At 35.9% G+C, this 17,935-nt stretch overlaps 1 protein-coding gene and 1 long non-coding RNA gene across 9 annotated transcripts in view; one reads left to right on the top strand and one right to left on the bottom strand.

The window, feature by feature from the left end:
• The window catches only part of LOC136312729 (uncharacterized), a 176,484-nt gene that overhangs the window by 26,779 nt on the left and 131,770 nt on the right, over positions 1 to 17,935 (top strand). Inside the window, exon 2 of the long non-coding RNA XR_010727041.1 lies at positions 4,471 to 4,600. This is a non-coding gene — a long non-coding RNA (uncharacterized lncRNA). The remainder of the gene's footprint in view (positions 1 to 4,470; positions 4,601 to 17,935) is intronic.
• RNF180 (ring finger protein 180) overlaps positions 1 to 17,935 on the bottom strand; it is a 199,026-nt gene that overhangs the window by 26,292 nt on the left and 154,799 nt on the right. The window lies entirely within an intron of this gene.

Genomic DNA, 17,935 nt, shown 5'->3' on the forward strand with positions numbered 1-17,935 from the left:
ATATATTTATTAATTATTTTTGTGGTAAAATAAGCATTTTCTCACCTAAAATATTAAAAACATAAAAACAAAATTAATTAGAACATATTAAAAGAATACTAAATCGAAATAAAGCCTTAAAATATATACAAATAATAAAATAAATATAAGGTCGCTACTTTGTGGAATTTTGCTTATTGTGGGGGGTTCTAACCTTTGCAATAGATGAGGGTCCACTGTATATGTTTTAATATTTTAATTTTGTGTCATCTATATCACAGGGTAGTTATGGAAAGTAGTAGTATTTGCGAAAATACAGTACTAGACTTGTGAGCTTAGGGCCAGTGTCAGGTACAGCCTCCCTCGCCTACAGCAATAATTTTGTTTCCAGTGCTAACATAAGAGGTCCTGTTGTCAGTGGGTGGGTTTAAAATGCATGTGCATATTTATGCACTTACCTTATCAATGGAAGTGATTTTCAGGATTTGAAGAATTAATATTGTCAAAATTTCCAAAAAAAGCAAAAGCAATCTAAATATTTATGCAAGCTCTATCAAATTACCAATGGAATTTTTTACAGATCTAAAATAACTATTCTTAAAATTTATATGTAACCACAAAAGACCCTGATTTACCAAAGCAATTTTGAGAAAGAAGAAAAAGGTTGCAGGTATCATACTCCCTGATTTCAAACTCTATCACAAAGCTATACTAATCAAAACAGTATAGTAGTACCACAAAAACAGACATATAGATCAATGGAACAGAATAGAAAGCCCAGAAATAAGCCCATACTTAGTCAATTAACCTTTGACATGGGAGGCAAGAATATACAAGGGGGAAATGACAGTCTCTTCAATAAATGGTGTTGCAAAATTAGATACATGCAAAATATGAATATGCACCATATACAAAAATAAACTAAAAATGAATTAAAGACTTAAATGTAGGACCTAAAACTATAAAAACCCTAGAAGAAAACATAGGCAGTAAACTCTTTGTAATATTATTAGTAATATTATTATTAGTAATATTATTTTTTGGATATGTCTCCTTGGGCAAAGGAAACAAAAGAAAAGAACAAACAAATGGGACTACATCAAACCAAAAAAGCTTTTGCACAGCAAAGCAAACCAAGAAAATGAAAATACAACCTACTGAGTAGGAGAAAATATTTGCAAATGACATATTTGATAAGAGGTTTGTATACAAAATATACAATGAGCTTATTTCAACATCAAAAAAAAAAAAAAAAGAAAGAAAGAAAACAGAAAACCAACCACTCCAATTAAAAAATAAGTAGAGGACCGACCTGAGCACACATTTATTGAAAGAGGACATACAGATGGTCAACAGACACATGAAAAGATGCTCAACATCACTAATCATCAGGGAAATGCAGATTAAAACGGCAGAGATATCACCTCACAACTGTCAGAAAGGCTATTATGAAAAAGTCAACAGAAAAGTGTTGTGAGGATGTGGAGACATGAAAACCCTCATGCACTGCTGATGGGACTGTATGTTGGTGCAGCCAGTATGGAAAACAGTGTGAAGGTTCCTCAAGAAATTAAAAATATAATTATCACATGGCCCTTCAATTCTACTTCTGGACATTTATTTGAGGAGAATGAAAACACTAATTGGAAAAGATACATGCTTCTATATTCTTTGCAGCATTATTTACAATAGCCAATGTTGGAAATAACCTAGGTGTTAATTGAGATCCACTGATAGATAGGATTAGGAAGATGCAGTTTAAATATATAATGGAATATTATTCAGCATTTAAAAAGAATAAAATCTTGCCCTGGCTGGTGGTGCAGTGGATAAAGCGTTATTCCAGAGTGCTAAGGTCACTGGTTGGGTCCCATGGTCACTGGCTCACCACAAGGTCACTGGTTCAAGGTACAGTGTCAGGGCATCAATGAGAAGCAGTCAGTGGGTGCGCAACTGAGTGAAATGAGTTGATGCTTCTTTCAAATCAATGAAAAAAAAAATGAAATCTTGCCATTTACAACAGCATGAATGGGCCTAGATGATATGATAAATAAAATAAGTCAAACAAAGACAAATGCCGTATGATTTCACTTTTATGTGGAATCTAACAAAACAAACAAAACAGAAACAGGTTCATAAATACAGAAAATAAACTGATGGTTGCCATAAAAGAAAGGGTAAGGCTATGAGTGAGAAAGGTCAAGGAACATAAGCGGTATAAACTTCCAGTTATAAAATGAGTACTACAAGGAGATGGAATGTATAGAACAGAAAATATAGTCAATACTAACTTTTTTTTTTTTTTTTCATTTTTCCGAAACTGGAAACGGGGAAGCAGTCAGACTCCCGCATGCGCCCGACTGGGATCCACCCGGCATGCCCACCAGGGGGCGTCGCTCTGTTGCATCCAGAGCCATCCTAGCACCTGAGGCAGAGGCCACAGAGCCATCCTCAGCGCCCGGGCAAACTTTGCTCCAATGGAGCCTCAGGTGCAGGAGGGGAAGAGAGAGACAGAGAGGAAGGAGAGGGGGAGGGGTGGAGAAGCAGATGGGCGCTTCTCCTGTGTGCCCTGGCTGGGAATCAAACCCAGGACTCCTGCACGCCAGGCTGACGCTCTACCACTGAGCCAACCAGCCAGGGCCGTCAATAGTAACTTTTTATAGTGACTCGACTTATCGTGGTAGACACATTGTAAAGTATATACATGTAGAATCATTATGTTGTACACCTGAAACTAACACTGTATGTCAACTATACTTCAATAAAAATATTTTATTAGTATTTCCTATCAATATCCAATTTCATAAGAATTAAAAAGCAACTTCTATGTATAAGAACCAATGAAAGGAATGAAACTGGTTTGTGTGAGTTTGTGTCTATATGAGAGAGAGAGAGAGAGAGAGAAGGAGAGGGGGAAGAAGAAGAAGGAAAGGAAGACTGAGAGAATAAAACTGCTGGTAATTTAAAAAATAACAGTTATGAAATGGTGATTGATACTTTGAACAAACTATACAATTTTTATAATAATTCACTTGGATCATAAACTTAATATAGAAGCAAAAAGTGCTCCTAGTTTTGAGCCCATTGCTCAATTGAACTATTTGGCCTTAGACAGAGACTATGGATTCAGTGACCCAACACCAGAATAACACTAGGTCATGTGTTATACAGGCAACCAGGACTTAGATAGAAACCAGGTTCAATAAGAAACAGTTGAAGAAATGTGGACTATTTTGTGTATGGAATAAAAATTTGCAGAGAAATCAACTGTGTCTTCATATATTCAAAAAATAGTATGTGGAGAAAGATTTAAAAAGACCTGAACCAATAAAACTGTGAATGACAGATTTCATTCAATATAAAAATATGATGGAGTTGTTAAAATGGACAAATTTACTTTTTCAGGTGGTAAGCTCCTGTCATTTGCATGTGATGAACAGAGTTAAGAAGTCCATCTCTGAATTTGATTGTTGAGGCTGTTGCTGTTGTTGTATTGGTTGGAAAAGTGACATTAATATAGTCTTTCTAACTCTTAGAATGTATGTTTTTACATTTTGGTGGAATTGCATATATCTAGTTTTGTTTTTTATTTTAATATTTATTTAGTATTTTAGAGAGATGAAAAGGGAGAGAGAGACACAATGACTTGTTGTTCTACTTATGTATGTATTCATTGGTTGATTTTTGTATGTGCCCTGACCGGGGATCGAACCCGAACCTTGGCATATGTGGACTATGCTCTAACCAACTGAACTACTACTCAGCCAAGGTGTATCTCTTCTTTTTAAAGTAGCTTATGATAATGTAGAACTTGTTACTAGGTCAGCTTCTGAGATAAATTTTAAATTCATAAGTAATCCCTATAGCAAAAACAAGGACTATTTCTGCCACTAGACACTGAATTTGTAGATGCTTTAAAAAAAAAATCATCTGTGAACAAAACTGTTCCAGTGTCAGGAAATGTAAAGGTTAGTGCACTTTCTGATAGAATGAAGTACATCAAATCTAGGGCATATTTTAAAATCTCTCTAGCTTACCTCTAACTTTTTGGGAAGGCAAATCTCTTGGGTAATATTTCAAACTCCTACTGTTTGAGTATGTACTGTTTTGTTTTCTATTCTTTTCCATGTGGTTATTCCTTCATTTATACTGAGCATGTTTAAAGTTGCAGAATCACTCTAACACTTTCAGGTAAACTAATGATCAAATAAAACAATTCCCTAGGCTTTTATAAGAAATGGATAGATGTGCCATAAATACATCTCAGACACTGGCATTCTGCTGTTTTTGTTGTTGTTGCAGCCAGAAAAATGAGGGCATGTAATATTAAATAATGACTTTTTTCTTTTCTTTAAGTATATTTAGAAAAAAATTCAACAGTGTGAAACTTTTTTTTGGCAGAAAAATCTTAGTAAAATCTTTTGCTTATATATATATATAGACTACTTTAATATTATAGATATATTTATATACTTATGTAATTTTTTTTAGGGGGCCAACTAACAGCTGGAAATCTGTCAGATCGTCACTGATAAATGAGATGCAATACGTGGGAATGGAGGACACTTCAGGGGAAAGAACTACAACTGACGGAACCATAGATGCAAGCCTGATAAGAGAGGTAAAATGCCAGCTCATGTTGACCTGGAATATTCCATTCCTCTTCACATTACACATTTTATGCATACATATGTACATAAATATGTATTCTTCAAACTAAAACATGTCTGCTTACTCATCAATATCTATAAGGTACTACTTGGTAGGGTGAAAAGGAATGGGTTTATTCTAGGCTGTGAGTAGCTCAATGGCTAGATGAATTCAAGAAGAGTTTATATGAGCTTCATTGGCTAGAAACTCTAAAACTATGTTAAAATGTTCTGTAGAAAGAACACTGATTTTGTGGAACCTAAGGCATCTATAGGGTGTCTATTCTTTCCTATAAAATCTCCCTACACACCTTATACTTCTTTCCACCAACCCTAGAAAACTAAGCTGAAAAGAGGCTTTTCTAAGGAAACAATTAACATGGCATGGATGCTATGGTATGTTGAGTAAATGTGGTGTAACTACAAAAATCATAGACCCATTTTTCAAATATCCTAATTTTGTACCATTTCATTTTTAATCAAGATGAGTAAATCAATATCTAATTGTGGTTTATTTCTTATGAAAAATTATTAGAAATGAAGAATAACAAAAATAATACATATAATGTATAAGATTACTGAAAAGAAAATATATGGCTTTAAAATAATAATTTTTAAAAAGTAAAAAGATAAAAATTAATGACCCAGAAAACTACTTTAATACAGTATAAAAAGAACAGAATAAATCCAAAGAGAATAGCAGTAAGGATTTAATGAGGTGAAGTTAATGAAGTAGAAGATAAAGATATAATAAAGTTAGTTTAGAAAACCGGTTATTTAAAAATAATAAAAATGGACAAATCCATGGAAAGATTAGGAAAAAAAGCAGGGCATGAGTAAATAATATTAAGAATACAAAAATAATATAAATATAGATACAGAAGAGATTAAAAGATATAAACAACATTTTATCAACAAATTTTAAAAGAGGTAAATGAACAAATTCCTAGCAAAAAGATAAATTATATAAACCGTGAAAAGGAAAACATAGAAGCAGTCTTACTAATACAGATGTAAAAACTTCAAAACAAAATACTAGCAAAGCAAATCTAGCAGTCACAAAAATGATCAGGCTGAATTTATCCCAGAAATATAACAGTATTGTAACATTAGAAAACTGATTACAATCTATTAATGTATTCAGGGCATTAACAGATTGATGAAGGAAAATCATTATGATTATTTCAAGAAATGCTAAAAAAATTCACAAAATTAATTCATTCAAGAAAAGACTACTAGCAAACTGGGAAAAAGTGGAGCTTTCTTAAAATCTGATAAAGGGTATCTATCAAAAATACATAGCAACAATTCTACTCAAGACAAATTAAAAACATTCCTTTTAAAATCAGAGATGCTGCTATCACTGTTTACTTTGAAAATGAAACAGAAATGCTAGCTCAGAAAGTACAGTAAGCATAAAGAACAAGGAAATGTATTTACAGATAGGACCGATATGACCGTCTTTGTTGAAAGCCTCCCAAACCCTAATCACTAATCAGGGAAATGCAACTCAAAACCACAATGATATTATCACCTCACACCAGTCAGAATGGCTATTATAAAAAATTCAACAAATAACATGTGTTGGTGAGGATGTGGAGATATGGGATCCTTCTACACTCTTAGGGCAAACTGGTGCAATTCCGAGATTCCTCAGAAACCTAAAAATAAATATATGACTCAGCAATTCCAATTCTGGATATTTATCAAGAGAAAATGAGAACAATAATTTGAAAAGATATATGTACTTTTTAATAAAGATTTTATTTATTCATTTTAGAGAGAAGAGAGAAAGAGAGAGTGAGAGAGAGAGAGAGAAGGTGGGGGTGAAGGGAGGAGCAGGAAGCATCAACTCCTATATGTGCCTTGACTAGGCAAGCCCAGGGTTTTGAACCTGTGACCTCTGCATTCCAGATCTATGCTTTATCCACTGCACCACCACAGGTCAGGCAAGATATATGTACTTCTATGTTCACTGCAACATTATTTACAATAGCCAAAATATGAAAGCAACCTAGGTGCCTATAGCTAGATGAATGGATAAAGAAGACAGGTGTATGTGTGTGTGTTTGTAATATACACAAAGAAATATTATACAGCAATAAAAAGAATGAAATCTCGACACTTGTGACAACACAGGTGGATCAAAAAGGTATTACGTTGGCCCTGGCCGGTTGGCTCAGCGGTAGAGCATCAGTCTGGCATGCAGGAGTCCCGGGTTCGATTCCCGGCCGGGGCACATAGGAGAGGAACCCATTTGCTTCTCCACCCCTCCCCCTCTCCTTCCTCTCTGTCTCTCTCTTCCCCTCCCGCAGTGAGGCTCCATTGGAGCAAAGATGGCCCGGGCGCTGGGGATGGCTCTGTGGCCTCTGCCTTAGGCGCTAGAATGGCTCTGGACGCAACAGAGCGACGCCCCAGAGGGGCAAAGCATCGCCCCCTGGTGGGCATGCTGGGTGGATCCCGGTTGGGCGCATGCGGGAGTCTATCTGACTGCCTCCCCGTTTCCAGCTTCGGAAAAATGAAAAAAAAAAAAAAAGGTATTGCGTTACGTACAGTAAGTCAGGTAAAGAAAGACAAATGCCACATGGTTTCACTTATATGTGGAATCAAAAATAACCACCCAAACCAAACAAAAACAGACTCTTAGAAACAGAGACCCAAGGGATGGTTACCAGAAGTGAGGGGGTTGCATGAAAAGGGGAAGGAAAATATAGTCTATAATGTGGTATGTCTGCAGAGTGACAGATGATTACTAGAATTAGTGGGGTGATCATATTTTAAGGTATAAAAATGTCGGTCAGAGAAATGGCGCCGTAAGGAGTGATACCGATAAATCCCCCCCAAAATTCAACAAGATCTTCAACCAGAGACAGAAAAATCTATCCTTGGAGCCTCCAGAAGTTCCACACTAAACGCGAAGGTATGATCGAGCGAAAAATTGACTAAATATGTAATCAACCCCAAAGGAAATAAGGAGGAAGAAACACTCCGCCTTCCTCACTAACCTAAATAAGGGCTGCTTTCACTGGGAACTGAGAGTATAGGAATTAACACGGGCATAGGGTGTGAATAGAACCAGACTGTGGCATGGACATCCAAGCCGAGGAAAAACAGTGCTTGGGGCAACCCAGTCAAAACAAGCTAACACTTGCGCCAAATCCAGACAAAGAAAGGCACTTGGGACAGCCATCCACCCTGATCTCCTGGTCGACGTGCGCAGATAGTGGGCAAGATTCCTCCTAGAGCCCTGGGAGTGGGCGCCCGTGTTACCGGACAGAGGGGCAGAGTCAGAGGCCTTTGTGTGGGCCGAAACCAGAATCTCGGGATTGCCCTTGCGCCCCAAAAAGCAGCGCGCAGGGAGGGAGTGGGAGCAAAATTCCCTATGCTCGAACTTTTCCATGCGGGTGAGGTGCCTCACTCGGAGAGGCTGCTGCCCTGATCTCCTGGTTGGCGAGTGCGGATAGTGGGCCAGAGATTCCCCTGGGAGTGGGCACTTGTGTTCCCTGACAGAGAGGCAGAGTCAGAGGCCTTTCTGTGGGCCGAAACCGGAGTCCTGAGGTTGCTCCTGCGCCCGAAAAGCAGCGTGCGGGGAGTGAGTGGGAGTGAAATTCCCTACGCTAGAACTTTTCCATGCGGGTGGGTCGCCTCACCCGGAGTGAGAGGTGCCGGCCGGATATCCTGGTCGGTGAGCGCAGACAGTGGGTGAGAGATTCCCCTGGGAGTGGGTGCCCGTGTTCCTGGACAGAGGGGCAGAATCAGAGGTCTGTGTGTGGGCTGAAGCCCCACCTGATTATACTAGCAGCTTTGACTGATTGAGCCTTACCCATAGCCCTGTGCTGAGTGGGAATAGAGTGAGGATTTGCCAGCTCTTTGAGCCTCTTACTCTCCAGGCAGAGGCAGCGGCAACCCCATAACTGGATCATCAGACTACTAATTCAGGAAGGAAAAACTAGGAGAGAGGATCTGGGAACACGGACTCGCTCATTGGTGGAGCCTGCAAATGCTAATGAGCCTCGACTGCCAACAAGACTGAAGCCCAATATATGACATCACCATAGAGACTTATCAACTACAAACTTCTACCTAAGCGTGCCATAGGGGCAGAACCCAGGGTACAGAGTCACCGACCAGGAAGAGGGAGAGAAAAGAAAAAGCAAGAAGATAACCTCTCAAAATCAAGAATAATCCACAGACTTTATAACCTATCCCATTTTATTATATTTGTTCGTTTGTTTCTCTTATCTTCTTGTCTTGATTATTTTCTTCCTCTTCCAATTTAGTCGTTTAATTCTCTGCTGGTCTTACTCTCTCCTCTCCTTGAACTACACTACCCATAAGTGTTACATCTGCCATTATCTTTCCTTTCTTCTTCTTTCTCTCTATGAGGTTTGCACTCCAAAACCCTTAACTCTCTCTCTCTCTCTCTCCTTTTATTCTATTTTCTTCTTTTTCTGTTTTCTTCTTTCTTTTTTTTCTCGCTCTACATTAGTTTCATCTTTTCTCCTTTACTTTTCCTCTCATTCAATCCTCAATCAGGAACAAATTATTTTATCTGGGGCTCAAATTTTTCTCTGTGGCGCTTTGGGGGTTTTTTACTTCACTTTTTTAACTCACTAGCAGTGCTCCCAACCCTGGCTCTCCATTTTATCTAGTTCTTGCTCCACTAAATACAATAGTAATTTTTAAATTTTTTCCCCTTTTTCCTGTTTACTTCTTATTCCTCTCATCATATCTCTCAGTCAATCATCACGTAAAAGCAAATCATTTTATTCTTGACCCAAATTTTTTCCTTTTTTGCATTTTGTGGGTCCATACGCCCTTTTTTGCCCCTTTATCAATTCTCCCCAACTCAGGCCCTCCATTATAGGTAGTTTTCATTCTATTTAACACAATATAATTCACAGTTCACCACAAGATTTTCTCAAGAAGGAGGGGAGAGGAGAGGAGAGGAAAAAAAAGAGTGGGGAGAATAATATTTTTTACTCTATTTTATTTTTATTTTTTAACTTTTTATTCTTTATTAATTCTCATTAATACTATCAACAAAACCACCCTCAGATGCCGATAAGAAAAAGGAAATCAAATATCATGGATACAAAAGACAGAGAGCACAGATAGTTGAGGAAAAATCTATAGAGAAAAAATTTAATATATTGGAAACCTTGGAGCTAAATGACAGAGAATTTAAGATAGAAATCCTAAAAATACTCAGAGATATACAAGAAAACACAGAAAGGCAATTTAGGGAGCTCAGAAAACAACTCAATGAACACAAAGAATATATTACCAAGGAAATTGAAACTATAAAAATAAAGAAAACAGAGATGAAAAACTCAATTCACGAGCTGAAAAATGAGGTAACAAGCTTAGCTAATAGAACAGGCAAGATAGAAGGTAGGATTAGTGAAATAGAAGACAAGCAACTTGAGGCACAACAGAGAGAAAAAGAAAGAGACTCAAAAATTAAAAAAAATGAGAAAGCCCTACAAGAATTATCTGACTCCATCAAAAAGAATAACATAAGAATAATAGGTATATCAGAGGGAGAAGAGAGAGAAAATGGAATGGAGAACATATTCAAACAAATAATAGATGAGATCTTCCCAAGCCTGTGGAAAGAACTAAAGCCACAAATTCAAGAAGCAAACAGAACTCCGAGTTTTCTTAACCCCAACAAACCTACTCCAAGGCACATCTTAATGAAATTGGCACAAACCAACAACAAAGAAAAAATTCTCAAGGCAGCCAGGGAAAAGAAGAATAAAACATATAAAGGAAGGCCCATTAGATTATCATCAGATTTCTCAGCAGAAACTCTACAAGCTAGAAGAGAGTCGACCCCAATATTTAAAGTCTTGAAAGAGAGGAACTTTCAGCCATGAATACTATACCCATCAAAGCTATCATAAGAAGGAGAAATAAAAACATTCACAGATACAGAAAAGATGAGAAAATTTATCATCAGAAACCCCCACTCCAGGAATTACTAAAGGAGGTTTTCCAACCAGATAAAAAGAACAAAACAAAACAAAACCACAAGTAAAAGCTCCACCAAGAACAATAAAACCAAATTTAAACTGTGACAACAACAACAAAAAAAAGAGGGAGAGGACGGAGATTAACAGTAGCAAAGGCCGATGGAGTGCAAAAGTACTCACAAGATAGTGCACTACAATGAACAGGGTAGGAACACTTTTCATTTCTTAATGGTAACAACCATTGAAAAAACCACCACAGAAGCACATAATTTAAAAAAGATAGCAACAGAATAAAGATGTGTGGAATATAACCAAACAAAAACAAAAGATAGAAAAACAAAAGAGAAGAATCAAACAATACACAAAACTAACAGAAAGCAATGTATAAAATGGCAATAGGGAACTCAGAAGTGTCAATAATTACACTAAATGTAAATGAATTAAACTCACCAATAAAAAGGCACAGAGTAGCAGAATGGATTAAAAAAGAAAATTCAACTGTATGCTGCCTACAAGAAACTCATCTAGCAACAAGGATAAAAACAAATTCAAAGTAAAAGGCTGGAAAACAATACTTCAAGCAAATAACATCCAAAAAAAAAAAAGCAGGCGTAGCAATATTCATATCTAATAATGCTAACTACAAGACAGAAAAAGTACTCAGAGACAAAAATGGTCATTTCATAATGATAAAGGGGACACTGAATCAAGAAGACATAACAATTCTTAATATATATGCACCAAACCAAGGAGCACAAAAATATATAAGACAGCTACTTATTGATCTTAAAACAAAAACTGACAAAAATACAATCAAACTTGGAGACCTCAATAAACCGCTGATGGCTCTAGATCGGTCATCTAAACAGAGAATCAATAAAGATATATTGGCCTTAAACAAAACACTAGAGCACCTGGATATGAGAGACATCTACAGAACATTTTATCCCAAAGTGACAGAGTATACATTTTCCTCCAGTGTACAAGGATCATTCTCAAGAATTGACCATATGTTGGGCCACAAAAACAACATCAGCAACTTCAGAAAAATCAAAGTTGTACCAAGCATATTTTCTGATCATAAAGCCTTGAAACTAGAATTCAACTGCAAAAAAGAGGAAAAAACCCCACAAAAATGTGGAAACTAAACAACATACTTTTAAAAAATGAATGGGTAAAAGAAGAAATAAGCGCAGAAATCAAAAGATATATACAGACAAATGAAAATGACAATACGACATATCAGAACTTATGGAATGCAGCAAAAGCAATGATAAGAGGGAAGTTCATATCACTTCAGGCCTATATGAACAAACAAGAGAGAGCCGAAGTAAACCACTTAACTTCACACCTTAAGGAACTGGAAAAAGAACAAGACAACCCAAAACCAGCCAAAGAAAGGAGATAATAAAAATCAGAGCAGAAATAAATGAAATAGAGAACAGAAAAACTATAGAAAAAATTAATAGAACAAGGAGCTGGTTCTTTGAAAAGATCAACAAAATTGACAAACCCTTGGCAAGACTTACCAAGGAAAAAAGACCAAGAACTCATATAAACAAAATCGAAAATGAAAGAGGAGAAATCACCACGGACATCATAGATATACAAAGAATTATTGTAGAATACTATGAAAATCTTTATGCCACTAAATTCAACAATCTAGAAGAAATGGATAAATTCCTAGAACAATACAATCTTCCTAGATTGAGTCAAGAAGAAGCAGAAAGCCTAAACAGACCAATTAGTAGGGAAGAAATAGAAAAAACTATTAAAAACCTCCCCAAAAATAAAAGTCCAGGCCCAGATGGTTATACTAGCGAATTCTATCAAACATTCAAAGAAGACTTGGTTCCTATTCTACTCAAAGCCTTCCAAAAAATTGAAGAAGAAGCAATACTTCCAAACACATTTTATGAGTCCAACATAACCCTCATACTGAAACCTGGCAAGGACGGCACAAAAAAAGAAAACTACAGACCAATATCTCTAATGAATACAGATGCTAAAATACTAAACAAAATACTAGCAAATCAAATACAACAACATATTAAAAAAATAATACATCATAATCAAGTGGAATTCATCCCAGAATTTCAAGGATGGTTCAACATACATAAAACGGATAACGTAATAAACCATATCAACAAAACAAAGAACAAAAACCACATGATCTTATCAATAGATGCGGAAAAGGCATTCGATAAAATACAACACAATTTTATGTTTAAGACTCTCATCAAAATGGGTATAGAAGGAAAATATCTCAATAGGATTAAGGCCATATGTGATAAACCATCAGCTAACGTCATATTAAATGGCACAAAACTGAAGGCTTTCCCCCTTAAATCAGGGACAAGACAGGGTTGTCCATTCTCTCCACTCTTATTTAATGTGGTGCTAGAGGTTCTAGCCAGAGCAATCAAACAAGACAAAGAAATAAAAGGCATCATATCGGAAAAGAAGAAGTAAAGGTATCACTTCTTGCAGATGATATGATCCTGTACATCAAAAACCCCAAAGAATCTACAAAAATACTACAAACAATAAGCCAATACAGTAAGGTCGCAGGATACAAAATTAACATACAAAAGTCCATAGCCTTTCTATATGCCAACAATGAAACATTTGAGAACAAACTAAAAAAATAATCCCCTTCATGATTGCAACAAAAAAAATAAAATACCTATGAATAAACATAACAAAGAATGTAAAGGACTTACATAATAAAAACTACAAACCATTGTTAAGAGAAATTGAAAAAGATATAATGAGATGGAAGAATATTCCTTGCTCTTGGATAGGAAGAATAAATATAATCAAGATTGCCATATTACCCAAAGCAATATACAAATTTAATGCAATTCCCTTCAAAAATCCAATGACATTTTTTAAAGAAGTGGAACAAAAAATCATCAGATTTATATGGAACTATAAAAAACCCCAAATAGCCAAAGCAATCCTAAAGAAAAAGAATGAAAGAATTACAATACCTGACTTCAAACTATATTATAGCGCCACGACAATCAAAACAGCATGGTATTGGCAGAAAAATAGACATTCAGACCAATGGAACAGAATAGAAAGTCCAGAAATAAAACCACATATATATGGTCAAATAATTTTTGATAAAGGGGTCAAGAACATACAATGGAGAAAAGAAAGCCTCTTCACAAATGGTGCTGGGAAAAATGGAAAGCCACATGCAAAAGAATGAAACTCGACTACAGTTTATCCCTTGTACTAAAATTAATTCAAAATGGATCAAAGACCTAAATATAAGACCTGAAACAATAAAGTACATAGAAGAAGACATATGTTCTAAACTCATGGACCTTGGTTTTAAAGAGCATTTTATGAATTTGACTCCGAAGGCAAAAATAAATGAACGGGACCACATCAGACTAAGAAGTTTTTGCTCCGCAAGACAAAGTGACAACAAAATAAACAGACAGCCAACTAAATGGGAAATGATATTTTCAAACAACAGCTCAGATAAGGGCCTAATATCCAAAATATACAAAGAACTAATAAAACTCAACAACAAACAAACAAACAATCCAATATAAAAATGGGAAGAGGACATGAACAGACACTTCTCTCAGGAAGAAATACAAATGGCCAACAGATATATGAAAAGATCTCATCTTCATTAGTTATTAGAGAAATGCAAATCAAAACGGCAATGAGATACCACCTCACACCTGTTAGATTAGCTATTATCAACAAGACAGGTAATAGCAAATGTTGGAAAGCCTGTGGAGAAAAAGGAACCCTCATACACTGTTGGTGGGAATGTAAAGTAGTACAACCATTATGGAAGAAAGTATGGTGGTTCCTCAAAAAACTGAATATAGAACAACCTTATGACCCAGCAATCCCTCTACTGGGTATATACCCCCAAAACTCAGAAACATTGATATTTAAAGACACATGCAGCCCCATGTTCATTGCAGCATTGTTCACAGTGGCCAAGACATGGAAACAACCAAAAAGCCCTTCAATAGAAGACTGGATAAAGAAGATGTGGCACATATACACTATGGAATACTACTCAGCCATAAGAAATGATGACATTGGATCATTTATAAGAAAATGGTGGGATCTTGATAACATTATACGAAGTGAAATAAGGAAATCAGAAAAAACCAAGAACTGCATTATTCCATACGTAGGTGGGACATAAAAACGAGACTAAGAGACATTGATAAGAGTGTGGTGGTTACGGGGAGGGAGAGGAAAAGGAGGATGGGGAGGGGCACAAAGAAAACTAGATAGAAGGTGACGGAGGACAATCTGACTTTGGGTGATGGGTATGCAACCTAATTGATTGACAAGATAACCTGGACATGTTTTCTTTGAACATATGTACTCTGATTTATTGATGTCACCCTAGTAAAATTAATAAAAAAATAAGATATAAAAAGTCAAATCACTGTATCATATACCTGAAATTAATATAACCAATATAACACTGTGTACCATCTATGCTTAAATTTAAAATAATTTATAAAGATCATTTAGTATGATTGCTAAATAACAGGTTACTATCCCTCAATTACATTTCTATACAATAGAGAACAACTAAGAAACCCAGCATCATTATGAAATATTCAGAAAGTGCTCTACTATTTTAAGACAGACAGAAATATACCCTCTGTAACACAATAGAAGAAGTATATTGTACAGAAAGATCTAAATGAAAATGGCAAAACGCTAAGGTTAATATACAGAAATCTAAAGAAAACTTTTCTGACCTGGGAACAGGGAAAAATATCTTGAACTTCAAAATACAATTATTAGATTTTTAAAAAGGTGAATATAATTACATCAAAGTTAAGAATACTTTTAATGAAGAATACCACTGGCAAACTTAATATACAGATGTTAAATTGGGATAAAAAATTTGTGTCTAAAGTTGACAAGGGATTAATATGTAGAATGTACAAGGAAGTCTGGAAAACTGATAAAGGCAGAAACCCCCTTAGAAAGATGAGAAAAGCAGTTAAAAGAGAGGCATCAAAAAGGTTAACATGCATTTGAAGGGATCTCAGACAACTGGAGATCAAATAAATGCAAAATAAAATAACAAGGGTTCCCTAATTTCTATTCTCTGCCAAATCTGTCATTTTCCATAATTCCAATTTTTCCCAACCATGATATGCTGTTAATAGGTATTTACACTGGTCATTTAGGAGAAGTCTTGGCACTGTGCAGTGAAGTTAAGAATATGCATATTCTATGACCCAGACTTGCTGCTCCTGAGTCTATACACCAAATATATATTCACATTGTAATGGTCCACATTACAATAGTCATTAGTGTTATTTGTAGAGACAGAGTTGGAGGTATTCTGTATTCCAATCAGTGAATGCATAGAAAACATGTGGTAGATGCACACTTTAGTGGATCATTAATTAGAACCCAGAGATTAGAGGTACACTTAGCCACCTGGTGGATTTAAACATCAAGTACTAAGTGAAAAAAAATAAACAGTGTGTAAATCAAACCTTTTAAAATCTCTCTTTCATACAAAACCAAAAGGTAAAAAAAGTTTAAAATAAAATAAGAATAACGGGAAAGACAATTAAAAACACAAACTTTCACAACGTGACAATTTAGTTTGCAAACCCAATATAACTTCACACATATAATATTGGTGTAGCCCAGTTCTTCAAGTTGAAAAGGTACAAAGGTAGGCTCAAGTAAGAACAATCCATTCCTCTCATTTCCACAGATTGAAAATATATGCACAGAAAACAACAATATAAATTATATAAGAATACAAACAAAAAGAGAGAGAGAGAGAGAGTAAATAAACCTGACCCTATGGAAATTAGGACTGGGGATAAAAGGAACCACATGAGTGTGCAGTCTAGTGATGATGGTGTCCCACAGATGAAGTAGAATTGGCACAACTCTCTGCACTAAAGATTCAGAAAGAATACAGGAGACAGCACAGCAAGTACATAGCAATAAACCTAATCAAAAATAGGTAAGACATTTGTAAAAAAATTATAAATTTTACTTTAGGACATAAAGATTTAGAAGATCTCAATAAGGGAAGAGGAAAAGCAATTAGTGGATAGGGAAAGCTATTACAGTAACGTGTCAATTTTCCCCAGACTGACTCATACATTGAGTAGGACCTCCTGCCCTCAATATAATATATTTTTTCATAGAACTTGACAAGTCAATTCTAAAATTGAAAGAGAATAAAAGCCAAGAGTCCTTTACAGAAAAATAAGGTTATTGTTTTTTTTTCAGATTTGATAATTGATGTATTTTTTTATTTATGATTTTAATTTGTGTTTATATAGATTCAAATGTCCCACTAAATATATCTCCCCCCACCACCTTATTTCCCTGGGCCCTCCCATGCCCCTTCCCCCCTTCCCTCCAGGATTTGCTGTCCTGTTCTCTATAATGCTGTGTTATATATATATAATTTCATTAATCTCTTTCCCTTCTCTGATCTCATCTTCTCTTCTACTTTCCCTCTGACTGCTTTCCCTCTGGTCCCTTTGATCTTGCCTCAGCCACTGTTTCGTTGCTCAGTTCACATTATTCATTGGATTCTTCAAATGAGTGAAGTAATGTGATACTTTCCTTTCTCTGTCTGGCTTATTTCACTTAGCATGATAAGTTTCCAGGTCCATCCACGTTGTTGCGAAAGGTAAGATTTCCTTCTTCCTCACAGCCACGTAGTATTCCATTGTGTATATGTACCACAGCTTTTTAATCAACTCATCCACTGATGTACACTTTGGTTGTTTCCAGATCTTAGCTATTATAAACAATGCTGCAATAAACATGGGGGTACATTTCTTTTGAATCAGTGATTTGGTATTCATAGGATATATTCCTAAAAGTGGGATAGCTGGGTCAAAGAGCAGTTCCATTTTTAATTTTTTGAGGAATCTCCATACTGTTTTCCACATTGGCTGCACCAGTCTGCATTCCCACCAGCAGTGCAGGAGGGTTCCCTTTTCTCCGCACCCTCTCCAGCACTTATTATGTGTCGTTTTGTTAATAAGCGCCATTCTGACGTGTGAGGTGGTATCTCATTGTGGTTTTAATTTGCATTTCTCTATTGATAAGTGATGTTGAACATTTCTTCATATGCCTATTGGCATCTGTATGTCCTCTATGGAGAAGTGTCTATTCATTTCTTCTGCCCATTTTTTGATTGGATTGCTTATCTTCCTGCTGTTGAGTTTTACAAGTTCTTTATAAATTTTGGTTATTAACCCCGTATCAGATGTATTGGAGAATATAATCTCCTGTTATGTGGGTTGTCCTTTTATTTTGTTAATGGTCTCCTTTGCT

Source organism: Saccopteryx bilineata, chromosome 1 (assembly GCF_036850765.1).
Source record: "Saccopteryx bilineata isolate mSacBil1 chromosome 1, mSacBil1_pri_phased_curated, whole genome shotgun sequence".
NCBI classification, from domain to species: Eukaryota; Metazoa; Chordata; class Mammalia; order Chiroptera; family Emballonuridae; genus Saccopteryx; species Saccopteryx bilineata.